The 15,589-nt window shown below is 42.9% G+C and overlaps 18 non-coding genes across 18 annotated transcripts; all 18 read left to right on the top strand.

Moving 5' to 3' along the window:
- Window positions 1-448: 448 nt before the first annotated feature.
- On the top strand, window positions 449-521 carry trnav-uac (transfer RNA valine (anticodon UAC)). Its single transcript has one exon. It is a non-coding gene; the product is annotated as a tRNA-Val (tRNA).
- Window positions 522-1,007: 486 nt separating this feature from the next.
- trnav-uac (transfer RNA valine (anticodon UAC)) lies at window positions 1,008-1,080 on the top strand. Its single transcript has one exon. It is a non-coding gene; the product is annotated as a tRNA-Val (tRNA).
- An 885-nt stretch (window positions 1,081-1,965) lies between these two features.
- On the top strand, window positions 1,966-2,038 carry trnav-uac (transfer RNA valine (anticodon UAC)). The gene has a single exon. It is a non-coding gene; the product is annotated as a tRNA-Val (tRNA).
- Window positions 2,039-2,966: 928 nt separating this feature from the next.
- Window positions 2,967-3,039, top strand: trnav-uac (transfer RNA valine (anticodon UAC)). The gene has a single exon. It is a non-coding gene; the product is annotated as a tRNA-Val (tRNA).
- Window positions 3,040-4,137: 1,098 nt separating this feature from the next.
- trnav-uac (transfer RNA valine (anticodon UAC)) lies at window positions 4,138-4,210 on the top strand. Its single transcript has one exon. It is a non-coding gene; the product is annotated as a tRNA-Val (tRNA).
- A 322-nt stretch (window positions 4,211-4,532) lies between these two features.
- trnav-uac (transfer RNA valine (anticodon UAC)) lies at window positions 4,533-4,605 on the top strand. Its single transcript has one exon. It is a non-coding gene; the product is annotated as a tRNA-Val (tRNA).
- Window positions 4,606-5,094: 489 nt separating this feature from the next.
- trnav-uac (transfer RNA valine (anticodon UAC)) lies at window positions 5,095-5,167 on the top strand. The gene has a single exon. It is a non-coding gene; the product is annotated as a tRNA-Val (tRNA).
- A 515-nt stretch (window positions 5,168-5,682) lies between these two features.
- trnav-uac (transfer RNA valine (anticodon UAC)) lies at window positions 5,683-5,755 on the top strand. Its single transcript has one exon. It is a non-coding gene; the product is annotated as a tRNA-Val (tRNA).
- A 537-nt stretch (window positions 5,756-6,292) lies between these two features.
- On the top strand, window positions 6,293-6,365 carry trnav-uac (transfer RNA valine (anticodon UAC)). The gene has a single exon. It is a non-coding gene; the product is annotated as a tRNA-Val (tRNA).
- A 487-nt stretch (window positions 6,366-6,852) lies between these two features.
- On the top strand, window positions 6,853-6,925 carry trnav-uac (transfer RNA valine (anticodon UAC)). Its single transcript has one exon. It is a non-coding gene; the product is annotated as a tRNA-Val (tRNA).
- A 322-nt stretch (window positions 6,926-7,247) lies between these two features.
- On the top strand, window positions 7,248-7,320 carry trnav-uac (transfer RNA valine (anticodon UAC)). The gene has a single exon. It is a non-coding gene; the product is annotated as a tRNA-Val (tRNA).
- A 579-nt stretch (window positions 7,321-7,899) lies between these two features.
- Window positions 7,900-7,972, top strand: trnav-uac (transfer RNA valine (anticodon UAC)). Its single transcript has one exon. It is a non-coding gene; the product is annotated as a tRNA-Val (tRNA).
- Window positions 7,973-8,540: 568 nt separating this feature from the next.
- On the top strand, window positions 8,541-8,613 carry trnav-uac (transfer RNA valine (anticodon UAC)). Its single transcript has one exon. It is a non-coding gene; the product is annotated as a tRNA-Val (tRNA).
- Window positions 8,614-9,117: 504 nt separating this feature from the next.
- Window positions 9,118-9,190, top strand: trnav-uac (transfer RNA valine (anticodon UAC)). Its single transcript has one exon. It is a non-coding gene; the product is annotated as a tRNA-Val (tRNA).
- Window positions 9,191-9,794: 604 nt separating this feature from the next.
- On the top strand, window positions 9,795-9,867 carry trnav-uac (transfer RNA valine (anticodon UAC)). The gene has a single exon. It is a non-coding gene; the product is annotated as a tRNA-Val (tRNA).
- A 461-nt stretch (window positions 9,868-10,328) lies between these two features.
- Window positions 10,329-10,401, top strand: trnav-uac (transfer RNA valine (anticodon UAC)). Its single transcript has one exon. It is a non-coding gene; the product is annotated as a tRNA-Val (tRNA).
- Window positions 10,402-10,723: 322 nt separating this feature from the next.
- On the top strand, window positions 10,724-10,796 carry trnav-uac (transfer RNA valine (anticodon UAC)). The gene has a single exon. It is a non-coding gene; the product is annotated as a tRNA-Val (tRNA).
- A 4,387-nt stretch (window positions 10,797-15,183) lies between these two features.
- On the top strand, window positions 15,184-15,256 carry trnav-uac (transfer RNA valine (anticodon UAC)). The gene has a single exon. It is a non-coding gene; the product is annotated as a tRNA-Val (tRNA).
- Window positions 15,257-15,589: the final 333 nt, after the last annotated feature.

Raw genomic sequence — 15,589 nt, 5'->3', positions numbered from 1 at the left:
CATATGCATGAATGTTTTAGAAATAATAATCCAATGACTATGAACATCTCTTTATGGTTGATTGGAGATTAGCAAAACAAAGAGGTTCCACAGTGTAGATGTCATCACGTCTGCTTTACACAGAGAAGGTCCTGGGTTCAATCCCCAGTGGAACCAGAACGCTGTCTAATGTCAGTTGTGAACTTAACAAATACAGGATTTTAAAACAATCAAAACAATCTTAACAATAAGCAGTTCACAGTGCACCAATGGACATACTTGCAACTGTCACTGGATGTTTTTGAAACTGAAGTAAACTTACAGTGGTTAGTCATTTTGAGAAACTATCAAGAGAACTGTAGATTTCTAAACATTCCAGCCCAGTAGCTACCTTCACTAGCTCCAAAAGTCTCTAAATCTAGGAAGACAGTCTCCAAGTCTTCAACACTGGAGATAATTACCTTAAAGAGGTTCCATAGTGTAGTCGTCATCACGTCTGCTTTACACGCAGAAGGTCCTGGGTTCAATCCCCAGTGGAACCAGAATTCTGTATTATTACTACCTGTATAATAAAAAATGCAGGATTTTACCACAATCAAATAAATGAACCAGGAGTCTGTGGGGACATTCCCAGGAATTCTCAACAGTTTTGATCTTTGGAAAGTCAAATCCAAATCTACACCTGAATTTACAGCTGATCACCAAAGGTGGTTCCAGAGAGAAGGAAACAGAGTGATCTGCTGCTACAGCCCGGCTGTGAGAAAAACAATCACTTTAACGCTTGTTTCAAATCAGTAGTCGCAACGGATCTACCACAATCAACACAGTATGCTGCTGCTACTACTACTACTACTACTACTACTACTACTACTACTACTACTACTAATACTACAACTTCTACTACTACTACTAATACTACTACTACTACTACTACTAATACTGCTACATATGCATGAATGTTTTAGAAATAATAATCAAATGACAATGAACATGTCTTCATGGTTGGTTGGAGGTTATCTCTTCACAGAGGTTCCATAGTGTAGTCGTTATCACGTCTGCTTTACACGCAGAAGGTCCTGGGTTCAATCCCCAGTGGAACCAGATCTCTGTCTTGTTACCTCTTGGTTAAGGTCAGTTGTGAAGTCATGTATCAAATCAATATTGTGCCATAAACAAAGGGAAACCATGTTCATAATCTGATCAAACAATACACTAAAATTTACAGTATTATGAACCAGGAGTCGTTGGGGAGATTCCCAGAAATTCACGACACTGTTTGGATCTTTGGGAAGTGGAAACAAATCTACCACAACTAACACAGTACTCTGCTGCTACTGCTACATATGCATGAATGTTTTAGAAATAATACTCCAATGCCTATGAACATCTCTTCATGGTTGGTTGGAGGTTATCTCTTCACAGAGGTTCCATAGTGTAGTCGTTATCACGTCTGCTTTACACGCAGAAGGTCCTGGTTATCCCCAGTGGAACCAGATCTCTGTCTTGTTACCACTTGGTTGAGGTCAGTTATAAAGTCAATAAATTCAGGATTCTGCCAATAACCATGTTCATAACCTGATCAAAAAATGTCTAAGCCTTTACAGTATTATGAACCAGGAGTCTGTAAAGACATAACCAGGAATTCCTGACACAGTTTGGATCTTTGGGAAGTGAGATCCAAAGAACATCTGAAATTACAGTTGATCACCAAAGATGGTTCCAGAGAGAAGGAAACAGAGTGATCTGCTGCTACAGCCCGGCTGTGAGAAAAACAATCACTTTAATGCTTGTTTCAAATCAGTAGTCGCAACGGATCTACCACAATCAACACAGTATGCTGCTGCTACTAATACTACTAATACTAATACTACTACTAATACTACTACTACTACTAATACTACTACATATGCATGAATGTTTTAGAAATAATAATCCAAAGACTATGAACATCTCTTTATGGTTGATTGGCGATTAACACAACAAAGAGGTTCCATAGTGTAGTCGTTATCACATCTGCTTTACACGCAGAAGGTCCTGGGTTCAATCCCCAGTGGAACCAGTGTTCTCTCTTGTTACCACTTGGTTAAGGTCAGTTGTGAAGTCAAAAAATGCAGAATTATACCAGACATTTTTTTTCAATGAGAGTAGCTAACAGCAATAGCTCCAAAAGACTCTAAATTTATCAAGAAAGTCTCCAAGTCTTTAACACTGACAGTCCGTCCCTTCAAGCCTTCCTCCAAAGAACACTTTTTTTACTGAATGGTTAGAGATAATTCCATTAAATAGGTTCCACAGTGTAGATGTCATCACGTCTGCTTTACACAGAGAAGGTCCTGGGTTCAATCCCCAGTGGAACCAGAACGCTGTCTAATGTCAGTTGTGAACTTAACAAATGCAGGATTTTAAAACAATCTTAACAATAAGCAGTTCCAGTTCACAGTGCACCAATGGACATACATGCAACTGTCACTGGATGTTTTTGAAACTGAAGTAAACTTACAGTGGTTAGTCATTTTGAGAAACTATCAAGAGAACTGTAGATTTCTAAACATTCCAGCCCAGTAGCTACCTTCACTAGCTCCAAAAGTCTCTAAATCTAGGAAGACAGTCTCCAAGTCTTCATCACTGACAGTCCGTCCCCTCAGGTCTCACTCCAAAGACACGCCCCCAAAATTATTATAATTAATGCAAACAACCAACATGGCTGCTGTTAGAACTCACAGCTGTTAAGATAGCAGCTGGTGGAAGACTCTGGTGAAGAGGAATGAGTGCATGAGGACAATACATCCAGACAGGCAGGTAGCTCGTCCAATCATGGCGTATGGGCCAAATGATATAGTAGGACGAGATGAAGTATTTCTGTTCCATTAACTAAGAAAGTCTGAGCTGAAAGATTGAAACACTGTATTTAATCACTTGACCATAAAACGTTACAGATTTAATAGGAACACCTTTTACTGATTGGTTGGAAATAAACACCATAAAGAGGTTCCATAGTGTAGTCGTCATCACGTCTGCTTTACACGCAGAAGGTCCTGGGTTCAATCCCCAGTGGAACCAGAACTCTGTATTATTACTACCTGTATAATAAAAAGGATTTTACCTCAATCAAATAAATGAACCAGGAGTCTGTGGGGACATTCCCAGGAATTCTCAACAGTTTTGATCTTTGGAAAGTCAAATCCAAATCTACACCTGAATTTACAGCTGATCACCAAAGGTGGTTCCAGAGAGAAGGAAACAGAGTGATCTGCTGCTACTCACCCGGCTGTGAGAAAAACAATCACTTTAACGCTTTTTTCAAATCAGTAGTCGCAACGGATCTACCACAATCAACACAGTATGCTGCTGCTACTACTACTACTACTACTACTACTACTACTACTACTAATACTACTACTACTACTACTACTACTACTACTAATACTACTACAACTACTACTACTACTACTACTACTACTACATATGCATGAATGTTTTAGAAATAATAATCAAATGACAATGAACATGTCTTCATGGTTGGTTGGAGGTTATCTCTTCACAGAGGTTCCATAGTGTAGTCGTTATCACGTCTGCTTTACACGCAGAAGGTCCTGGGTTCAATCCAAAAAGTGGAACCAATAACACAGCCTTTTTTTTCAATGAGAGTAGCTAACAGCAATAGCTCCAAAAGACTCTAAATTTATCAAGAAAGTCTCCAAGTCTTTAACACTGACAGTCCGTCCCTTCAAGCCTTCCTCCAAAGAACACTTTTTTTACTGAATGGTTAGAGCTAATTCCATTAAATAGGTTCCACAGTGTAGATGTCATCACGTCTGCTTTACACAGAGAAGGTCCTGGGTTCGAACCCCAGTGGAACCAGAATTCTGTATTATTACTACCTGTATAATAAAAAATGCAGGATTTTACCACAATCAAATAAATGAACCAGGAGTCTGTGGGGACATTCCCAGGAATTCTCAACAGTTTTGATCTTGGAAAGTCAAATCCAAATCTACACCTGAATTTACAGCTGATCACCAAAGGTGGTTCCAGAGAGAAGGAACTACTACTACTACTACTACTACTACTACTACATATGCATGAATGTTTTAGAAATAATAATCCAATAACTATGAACATCTCTTTATGGTTGATTGGCGATTATCACAACAAAGAGGTTCCATAGTGTAGTCGTTATCACGTCTGCTTTACACGCAGAAGGTCCTGGGTTCAATCCCCAGTGGAACCAGATCTCTGTCTTGTTACCTCTTGGTTAAGGTCAGTTGTGAAGTCATGTATCAAATCAATATTGTGCCTTAAACAAAGGGAAACCATGTTCATAACCTGATCAAAAAATATATTAAAATTTACAGTATTATGAACCAGGAGTCGTTGGGGAGATTCCCAGAAAGTCACGACACTGTTTGGATCTTTGGGAAGTGGAAACAAATCTACCACAACTAACACAGTACTCTGCTGCTACTGCTACATATGCATGAATGTTTTAGGAATAATACTCCAATGACTATGAACATCTCTTCATGGTTGGTTTGAGGTTATCTCTTTACAGAGGTTCCATAGTGTAGTCGTTATCACGTCTGCTTTACACGCAGAAGGTCCTGGGTTCAATCCCCAGTGGAACCAGATCTCTGTCTTGTTACCACTTGGTTGAGGTCAGTTATAAAGTCAATAAATTCAGGATTCTGCCAAAAACAATGTTCATAACCTGATCAAAAAAATTCTAAGCCTTTACAGTATTATGAACCAGGAGTCTGGGGGGACATTCCCAGAAACACAGTTTGGATCTTTGTGAAGTGAGATCCAAAGAACATCTGAAATTACAGCTGATCACCATAAATGGTTCCAGAGAGAAGGAAACAGAGTGATCTGCTGCTACAGCCCGGCTGTGAGAAAAACAATCACTTTAACGCTTTCTTCAACTCAGTACTCGCAACGGATCTACCACGATTAACACAGTATGCTGCTGCTGCTACTACTACTACTACTACTACTACTACTACTACTAATACTACTACTACTAATACTACTACATATGCATGAATGTTTTAGAAATAATAATCCAAAGACTATGAACATCTCTTTATGGTTGATTGGAGACTAACACAACAAAGAGGTTCCATAGTGTAGTCGTTATCACGTCTGCTTTACACGCAGAAGGTCCTGGGTTCAATCCCCAGTGGAACCAGTGTTCTCTCTTGTTACCACTTGGTTAAGGTCAGTTGTGAAGTCAAAAAATGCAGAATTATACCAGACATTTTTTTTCAATGAGAGTAGCTAACAGCAATAGCTCCAAAAGACTCTAAATTTATCAAGAAAGTCTCCAAGTCTTTAACACTGACAGTCCGTCCCCTCAGGTCTCACTCCAAAGACACGCCCCCAAAATTATTATAATTAATGCAAACAACCAACATGGCTGCTGTTAGAACTCACAGCTGTTAAGATAGCAGCTGGTGGAAGACTCTGGTGAGTTTCGAGGAATGAGTGCATGAGGAGAATACATCCAGACAGGCAGGTAGCTCGTCCAATCATGGCGTATGGGCCAAATGATATAGTAGGACGAGATGAAGTATTTCTGTTCCATTAACTAAGAAAGTCTGAGCTGAAAGATTGAAACACTGTATTTAATCACTTGACCATAAAACGTTACAGATTTAATAGGAACATCTTTTACTGATTGGTTGGAAATAAACACCATAAAGAGGTTCCATAGTGTAGTCGTCATCACGTCTGCTTTACACGCAGAAGGTCCTGGGTTCAATCCCCAGTGGAACCAGAATTCTGTATTATTACTACCTGTATAATAAAAAAGGATTTTACCACAATCAAATAAATGAACCAGGAGTCTGTGGGGACATTCCCAGGAATTCTCAACAGTTTTGATCTTTGGAAAGTCAAATCCAAATCTACACCTGAATTTACAGCTGATCACCAAAGGTGGTTCCAGAGAGAAGGAAACAGAGTGATCTGCTGCTACAGCCCGGCTGTGGGGAAAAACAATCACTTTAACGCTTGTTTCAAATCAGTAGTCGCAACGGATCTACCACAATTAACACAGTATGCTGCTGCTACTACTAGTAATACTACTACTAATACTACTACTAATACTACTACTAATACTAATACTACTACTACTACTAATACTACTAATACTACAACTACTACTAATACTACAACTACTACTAATACTACTAATACTACTACTACTACTACTACTACTAATACTGCTACATATGCATCAATGTTTTAGAAATAATAATCAAATGACTATGAACATGTCTTCATGGTTGGTTGGAGGTTATCTCTTCACAGAGGTTCCATAGTGTAGTCGTTATCACGTCTGCTTTACACGCAGAAGGTCCTGGGTTCAATCCCCAGTGGAACCAGATCTCTGTCTTGTTACCACTTGGTTAAGGTCAGTTGTGAAGTCATGCATAAAGTCAATAAATTCAGAATTCTACCAATAACCATGTTCATAACCTGATCAAAAAATGTCTAAGCCTTTACAGTGTTATGAACCAGGAGTCTGTAAAGACATAACCAGGAATTCCTGACACAGTTTGGATCTTTGGGAAGTGAGATCCAAAGAACATCTGAAATTACAGCTGATCACCAAAGGTGGTTCCAGAGAGAAACAGAGTGATCTGCTGCTACTCACCCGGCTGTGAGAAAAACAATCACTTTAACGCTTGTTTCAAATCAGTAGTCGCAACGGATCTACCACAATTAACACAGTATGCTGCTGCTACTACTACTACTACTAATACTACTACTACTACTACTACTACTACATATGCATGAATGTTTTAGAAATAATAATCCAATGACTATGAACATCTCTTCATGGTTGGTTGGAGATTATCATAACCAAGAGGTTCCATAATGTAGTCGTTATCACGTCTGCTTTACACGCAGAAGGTCCTGGGTTCAATCCCCAGTGGAACCAGATCTCTGTCTTGTTACCTCTTGGTTAAGGTCAGTTGTGAAGTCATGTATCAAATCAATATTGTGCCTTAAACAAAGGGAAACCATGTTAATAAGCTGATCAAAAAATACATTAAAATTTACAGTATTATGAACCAGGAGTCGTTGGGGAGATTCCCAGAAATTCACGACACTGTTTGGATCTTTGGGAAGTGGAAACAAATCTACCACAACTAACACAGTACTCTGCTGCTACTGCTACATATGCATGAATGTTTTAGGAATAATACTCCAATGACTATGAACATCTCTTCATGGTTGGTTTGAGATTATCTCTTTACAGAGGTTCCATAGTGTAGTCGTTATCACGTCTGCTTTACACGCAGAAGGTCCTGGGTTCAATCCCCAGTGGAACCAGTGTTCTCTCTTGGTTAAGGTCAGTTGTGAAGTCAAAAAATGCAGAATTATACCAGCCATTTTTTTTTCAATGAGAGTAGCTAACAGCAATAGCTCCAAAAGACTCTAAATTTATCAAGAAAGTCTCCAAGTCTTTAACACTGACAGTCCGTCCCTTCAAGCCTTCCTCCAAAGAACACTTTTTTTACTGAATGGTTAGAGATAATTCCATTAAATAGGTTCCACAGTGTAGATGTCATCACGTCTGCTTTACACAGAGAAGGTCCTGGGTTCAATCCCCAGTGGAACCAGAACGCTGTCTAATGTCAGTTGTGAACTTAACAAATGCAGGATTTTAAAACAATCTTAACAATAAGCAGTTCCAGTTCACAGTGCACCAATGGACATACATGCAACTGTCACTGGATGACTTTGAAACTGAAGTAAACTTACAGTGGTTAGTCATTTTGAGAAACTATCAAGAGAACTGTAGATTTCTAAACATTCCAGCCCAGTAGCTACCTTCACTAGCTCCAAAAGTCTCTAAATCTAGGAAGACAGTCTCCAAGTCTTCAACACTGGAGCTAATTACCTTAAAGAGGTTCCATAGTGTAGTCGTCATCACGTCTGCTTTACACGCAGAAGGTCCTGGGTTCAATCCCCAGTGGAACCAGAACTCTGTATTATTACTACCTGTATAATAAAAAATGCAGGATTTTACCACAATCAAATAAATGAACCAGGAGTCTGTGGGGACATTCCCAGGAATTCTCAACAGTTTTGATCTTTGGAAAGTCAAATCCAAATCTACACCTGAATTTACAGCTGATCACCAAAGGTGGTTCCAGAGAGAAGGAAACAGAGTGATCTGCTGCTACTCACCCGGCTGTGAGAAAAACAATCACTTTAACGCTTGTTTCAAATCAGTAGTCGCAACGGATCTACCACAATCAACACAGTATGCTGCTACTACTACTACTACTACTACTACTACTACTACTACTACTACTAATACTACTACTACTACTACTACTACTACTACTACTACTAATACTACTACTACTACTACTACTACTAATACTACTACTACTACTAATACTACTACTACTACTAATACTACTACTACTACTAATACTACAACTACTACTAATACTGCTACATATGCATGAATGTTTTCGAAATAATAATCAAATGACAATGAACATGTCTTCATGGTTGGTTGGAGGTTATCTCTTCACAGAGGTTCCATAGTGTAGTCGTTATCACGTCTGCTTTACACGCAGAAGGTCCTGGGTTCAATCCCCAGTGGAACCAAACTCTGTCTTGTTACCTCTTGGTTGAGGTCAGTTATAAATTCAGGATTCTGCCAATAACCATGTTCATAACCTGATCAAAAAATGTCTAAGCCTTTACAGTATTATCAACCAGGAGTCTGTAAAGACATAACCAGGAATTCCTGACACAGTTTGGATCTTTGGGAAGTGAGATCCAAAGAACATCTGAAATTACAGCTGATCACCAAAGATGGTTCCAGAGAGAAGGAAACAGAGTGATCTGCTGCTACAGCCCGGCTGTGAGAAAAACAATCACTTTAACGCTTGTTTCAACTCAGTATTTGCAACAAATCTACCACAATTAACACAGTATGCTGCTGCTACTACTACTACTACTACTACTAATACTACAACTACTAATACTACTACTACTAATACTACTACTACTACTACTACTACTACATATGCATGAATGTTTTAGAAATAATAATCCAATGACTATGAACATCTCTTCATGGTTGGTTGGAAAAGATCAACTGACAGAGGTTCCATAGTGTAGTCGTTATCACGTCTGCTTTACACGCAGAAGGTCCTGGGTTCAATCCCCAGTGGAACCGGTGTTCTCTCTTGTTACCACTTGGTTAAGGTCAGTTGTGAAGTCAACAAATGCAAAATTAAACCACTTTTAAATACATTCAGATATAAGAAGCTTTTCTTTGCAGTGCAGCAATGGATGTACAGACAATTGTCAAGGGATTACTTTGAAGGTTTACAGGGGTTGGTATTTTTTCGTGACTGTCAACAGTACTGTAGATTTCAAAATATCCAAACTTAAATATCAGCCCAGTATCTAACAGTACTGGATCCAAAAGTTTCTAAATCCAGCAAGAAAATTCGTCAAGTCTACAGTACTGGCAGTCCATCCCATTAGGCCTCCCCAAAAGCAACACCCCCAAAATTAGTATAAAGTGCTTAAACAACCAACATGGCTGCTGTTATATGTCATATTACTGAAGGTCTGAAATCAATTGTGTTGTTCCATTAACTAAGAAAATCTGAGCAGAATGTTGCCTTACCAACATTTCCTCAGTGATACAATAAAAAGAAGGTTTTGTAAGAACCAGAAGATAGGATCACTGTTCTTAATCACTGGACCATCAAATGTTCCATGTTTAATAAAAACACTTGCTACTGATTGGTTAGAGAGCCTCAGATGACAGAGGTTCCATAGTGTAGTCGTTATCACGTCTGCTTTACACGCAGAAGGTCCTGGGTTCAATCCCCAGTGGAACCAGAACTCTGTATTATTACTACCTGTATAATAAAAAATGCAGGATTTTACCGCACATCAAATAAATGAACCAGGAGTCTGTGGGGACATTCCCAGGAATTCTCAACAGTTTTGATCTTTGGAAAGTCAAATCCAAATCTACACCTGAATTTACAGCTGATCACCAAAGGTGGTTCCAGAGAGAAGGAAACAGAGTGATCTGCTGCTACTCACCCGGCTGTGAGAAAAACAATCACTTTAACGCTTGTTTCAAATCAGTAGTCGCAACGGATCTACCACAATCAACACAGTATGCTGCTGCTACTACTACTACTACTACTACTACTACTAATACTACTACTACTACTACTACTACTACTACTACTACTACTAATACTGCTACATATGCATGAATGTTTTAGAAATAATAATCCAATAGCTATGAACATCTCTTCATGGTTGGTTGGAGGTTATCTCTTCACAGAGGTTCCATAGTGTAGTCGTTATCACGTCTGCTTTACACGCAGAAGGTCCTGGGTTCAATCCCCAGTGGAACCAGATCTCTGTCTTGTTACCTCTTGGTTAAGGTCAGTTGTGAAGTCATGTATCAAATCAATATTGTGCCATAAACAAAGGGAAACCATGTTCATAACCTGATCAAACAATACATTAAGATTTACAGTATTATTAACCAGGAGTCGTTGGGGAGATTCCCAGAAATTCACGACACCGTTTGGATCTTTGGGAAGTGGAAACAAATCTACCACAACTAACACAGTACTCTGCTGCTACTGCTACATATGCATGAATGTTTTAGGAATAATACTCCAATGACTATGAACATCTCTTCATGGTTGGTTTGAGTGTATTACCTCACAGTGGTTCCATAGTGTAGTAGTTATCACGTCTGCTTTACACGCAGAAGGTCCTGGGTTCAATCCCCAGTGGAACCAGATCTCTGTCTTGTTACCTCTTGGTTAAGGTCAGTTGTGAAGTCATGTATAAAGTCAATAAATTCAGAATTCTGCCAATAACCATGTTCATAACCTGAATGTCTAAGCCTTTACAGTATTATGAACCTAATAATAATATCTTTATTTTATATTGCGCTTTTCAGATACCCAAAGTCGCAGATTACAAAGTCATAGAGGGGGGGGGGGGTAATTACAGACAGGGGGACAGTACAAGCAGGACACATTTACATTTACAGGCAAAGAAGGGGGGGGGTATTACAGACAGGGGGGACAACACAAGCATACACAGCACAGGCAGAAAAAACAGAGTTATTGAGATGTAACAGGGGGTAGAAGTGTAGGCAGTTGGGTAATGGTGGCTAGGGATAGGGAAGATCATAGGCTTGGGTGAAGAGGTATGTTTTGAGGCGGGACTTGAATGTTGTGAGTGAGGGAGAGTGGCGAACAGATTGGGGGAGGGAATTCCAGAGTCGGGGTGCTGTGCGTGAGAATGCTCTGTCGCCAAAAGTTTTTAATCGGGATGTTGGTGTAGTCAGGGTGAGAGTGGAGGAGGAACGGGTGGCTCGGGAGGGGCGGTGGGGGAGGAGGAGGTCAGACAGGTAGGGGGGCTAGGTGGTGAAGAGCTTTGAAGGTGAGGAGGAGTATTTTGAAGTTGATGCGCTGCTTGATGGGGAGCCAGTGGAGAGAGTGGAGAACGGGAGTGATGTGTTCACGGGACCGGGTGTGGGTGAGGAGGCGGGCAGCAGAGTTTTGGACCATTTGGAGTCTATGGAGGGAATGGGAGGAGATGCCAGTAAGGAGGGAGTTGCAGTAGTCGAGGCGAGAGGAGATGAAGGCATGGATGAGGGATTCAGCAGCAGGGGGGGGAGGCAGTGTCTGATTTTGGCGATGCGGCGGAGGTGGAAATATGAGGTCTTGACGATGTGGCTGACATGGGGAGTGAAGGTAAGGGTGGGGTCCATGATGACACCGAGATTGCGTACCAGGGTGTGGGGGGTGATGGTTGAGGAGTCGATGGTGAGTGAAATGGGACCAGTTTTATTGAGAGTGGATTTGGTGCCAATGAGGAGGAGCTCAGTTTTGTCACTGTTCAGTTTGAGGAAGTTGTGAGTTAGCCAAGTTTTTATTGTGGAGATGCAAGTTTCGATGTGGGTGAGGGGAGGATTTTGGGGGGGATTTGGTGGTGACGTATATCTGGGTGTCATCGGCGTAGCAGTGGAAGTCCAGGGTGAGTTGGCGGAGGATGTGACCAAGGGGGAAGAGGTAGCAGATGAAGAGGAGGGGGCCGAGGACTGATCCCTGGGGGACCCCCTGCGTAACTGGGGAGAGGGTGGATGAGTGACCGGAGAGGGAGATGAACTGTTGCCTGTTTGTGAGGTATGATGTGAGCCAGTCAAGTGCAGAGCCCTCAACACCCAGTTGGCGCAGCCTTTGTAGGAGGATGGAATGGTTAATAGTGTCAAAGGCTGCGCTGAGGTCTAGTAGTAACAGGATGTTGAGGGCACCGGAGTCTGCAGAGGTGAGGAGATCATTGAGTACTTTGACCAGGGCTGTTTCAGTGCTGTGAAGTGGACGGAAACCAGATTGGAGGGGTTCGTAGAGGTTGTTTGACTGGAGGTGGGTGTGGAGTTGGGCGGCGACAATGCGTTCAAGTGTTTTGGAGAGGAACGGCAGGTTGAGATGGGGCGGTAATTGGAGAGGTTGGCGGGGTCGAGGGTGGGTTTTTTGAGGATGGGGGTGATGGAGGCCAGTTTGTAAATGGAAGGAACATGGCCAAGGGATAGAGACTGATTGAAGAGGGTGGTGAGATGGGGGATGAGAGCAGGGAGGCAGGCCTTGGTTAGGGTCGTTGGGAGGGGGTCAAGAGAGCAGGTGGTGGTTTTAGAGGCAGTGATGATGTCTAAGATGTGAGAGGAGTCAACAGGGGAAAAGGCGGTGAGGGGAGGGGAGGGTGGGTGGTCAGGGAGAGGGGGGTCAGGGGTGGGGGGTGATAGAGTTGATGGCGACGGCAGTCAGGGAGCTGTTGATTTTGGAGATTTTGTCATTGAAGGCAAGAAGGAAAGAGTTGCAGAGGTCAGGGGAGGAGGGTGGTGTGGTGTCCAGTGGCTGGAGCAGCTTGTTGACGGTGGCGAACAGGGTGCGGGGGTTCCGGTGAGAGCTGTTGATGAGGGTGGAGGGTGGGCAGATTTGGCGGCTTGGAGAGCATCACGGTAGGAGGAGATGTGTTGCTTGTAGGCTTCGGCGTGGACAGTGAGGCGGGTTTTTTTGAGGAGTCGTTCCAGTTGGCGGCCCGTCTGCTTCATGGTGCGGAGTTCAGGGGTGTACCAGGGGGCAGGGTTGGTGTATGAGACAGAGGAAGTTTTCCAGGGGGCAAGAGAATCGAGGGAGTCGGAGAGGGTGGTGTTTAGCATGGCAGCATAGTCATCGGGGGAAGAGGGGGCGGAGTCAGGGGGGAAAGCAGAGGATATGAGCTGGGAGAGCGTGAGGGGGTTGACTGACTTGATGTTGCGGTAGGTAATGGTGCGTTTTATGGGGTTGTGGGGCGAGGGTAGGGGGGCGGAAAAAAGGATGCAGAGATGATCAGAGAGTGAGAAGGGGAGGGGGTGGGGGTTGGATATGGGTAGGAGAGAGGAACAAACTAAGTCCAGAGTGTGGCCTTTGGTATGGGTGGGGAAGTCTGTATTGGGTGAGGTGGAAGCAGTCCAGGAGAGAGAGGAAGTCAGACGTCAGTGGGGCGTTAGGGCAGTCAATGTGGATGTTGAAGTCACCAGTGAGTAGGAGGCGGGAAGAGAGAGAGGATGCGATGGTGAGGAGGTCAGACATGTCAGTGAGAAAAGAGGGGTGGGGCTTTGGGGGACGATAGATTAGAATGGCGGTGATAGAATTGGGGAGGGAGAGAGCGAGGTATTCAAATGATGAGATGGATGGAAGGTTGAGGTTCAGTTCAGTGATGGATGTAGATTTTTTGTGTATGACAGCAAGACCTCCCCCACGCCCGGAGAGGCGGGGTTTGGCAGTGTACCTGTAGTTGAATGGAGTGGCTTGGTTGAGAGCGTAGAAGTCCAGGGGCTGTTGCCATGTTTCACAGAGGAAAAGCAGGTCGATGTTGTTGTCGAGTAGCAGTTCAAGTATAATAGGTGATTTGTTGGAGAGGGAACGGCAGTTCAGCAGTGCAAGGAGATGGATGGGGGCGCAGGGGTGGGGTGGCGGAGGTTGCTGAGGTTGGCAGTGCGGCTGGTGGGGGCGACGGGGGGCGAACACTAGTCCAGAGTGAGGGGATAGGTGAGCCATCTTTGGAGTGTTGGTTGTGAGAGAGCCCAGAGCGCCGGTGGATGTAACGGGGCCAGCGAAGGATCCCAGCTGAGCTAGCTGCAGAGGCAGCAGCAGCTGGGAGACGGTAGTTGTGGTTGAGGAGGTGAAGGTCAGCAGCAGTGTAGGTGAGTGGACGAGAAGTTGGTGGCGTAGTGGTAGTCTGTCCAAGGAGGAGATGTAACGTAGCAGCAAATGAGAATAATCCGTTTAGTAAACTGGCGGTGGCTAGAAGCTGGTTAGCTAGAAGCTGGTGGGCATGGAGTTGAGGGAAAGCGGCAGTGGACCGGGTGTTGAAGTTGGTGGAGTGGGTGGCGTTGGTTGCCCCAGACCGTGTCTGCACGGCAGGTAGGACCCGCAATGCCGCGGGCCTCAGCAGGCTGTAGCAAGCGAGCTGAGAGGGAGTGGAGGCTAGATAGCCAGACAACCGAGCCCAGATCACGCAGTCCACACACTCGAAGCCGGGAGAAAACAGATGAGTCCAGTGATGAGGTGAGTCCGGAGATGGAGAAAGTTAATCCAGCTGCTAGCTAGCTGGCTAACGCAGTAGATGGTCCAGGAGTGAGGGAGGAGAAGAGTAAAAACGGGTGCAGCAATGACCGATGAAGTTGAAGGAATACGGATATGTAGACGGATATGTAGACGGGAACAAAACAAAACACTAGAAACGACTAACGACTAACAAAACACGAACGATTGGGACAGAAGCGGCAGTCAACAAACTAGACGCCAGCGTTGCTCTAGCCCAATGTCTAATGACAGGAGGAGTCACTCAATACATGCTACAGAACTGCTAAACTGGAACACCGATAGCGAGCAGATCAGGTCGCATGTTTACATGTGGGGCAAAGTCTTTGGCTATTGGACTCCATAGTGACTACATACTACTACTGCTACTAATACTACTACTACTACTACTACTAATACTACTACTACTACTACTACTAATACTACTACTACTACTACTACTACTACATATGCATGAATGTTTTAGGAATAATAATCCAATGCCTATGAACATCTCTTCATGGTTGGTTGGAGATTATCATAACCAAGAGGTTCCATAGTGTAGTCGTTATCACGTCTGCTTTACACGCAGAAGGTCCTGGGTTCAATCCCCAGTGGAACCAGATCTCTGTCTTGTTACCACTTGGTTAAGGTCAGTTGTCAAGTAGTGTATAAATTCAGGATTCTGCCAAAAACAATGTTCATAACCTGATCAAAAAATTCCTAACACAGTTTGGATCTTTGGGAAGTGAGATCCAAAGAACATCTGAAATTACATTACAACAATTGTGTGATACAATAAAAATAAGGTTTTATAGAGCACCAGAAGATAGGATCACTGTTCTTAATCACTGGACTATCAAATGTTCCACATTTAATAAAAACATTTGTTACTGATTGGTTAGAGATACTCACTTGACAGAGGTCATACATTTGACAAAACTGTAGCAAAAGAT

Source organism: Anoplopoma fimbria, chromosome 2, assembly GCF_027596085.1.
Source record: "Anoplopoma fimbria isolate UVic2021 breed Golden Eagle Sablefish chromosome 2, Afim_UVic_2022, whole genome shotgun sequence".
Lineage (NCBI taxonomy): Eukaryota > Metazoa > Chordata > Actinopteri > Perciformes > Anoplopomatidae > Anoplopoma > Anoplopoma fimbria.
Note: the sequence above shows the minus strand (reverse complement) of the source record. Positions and strands in the feature narration are given on the sequence as shown.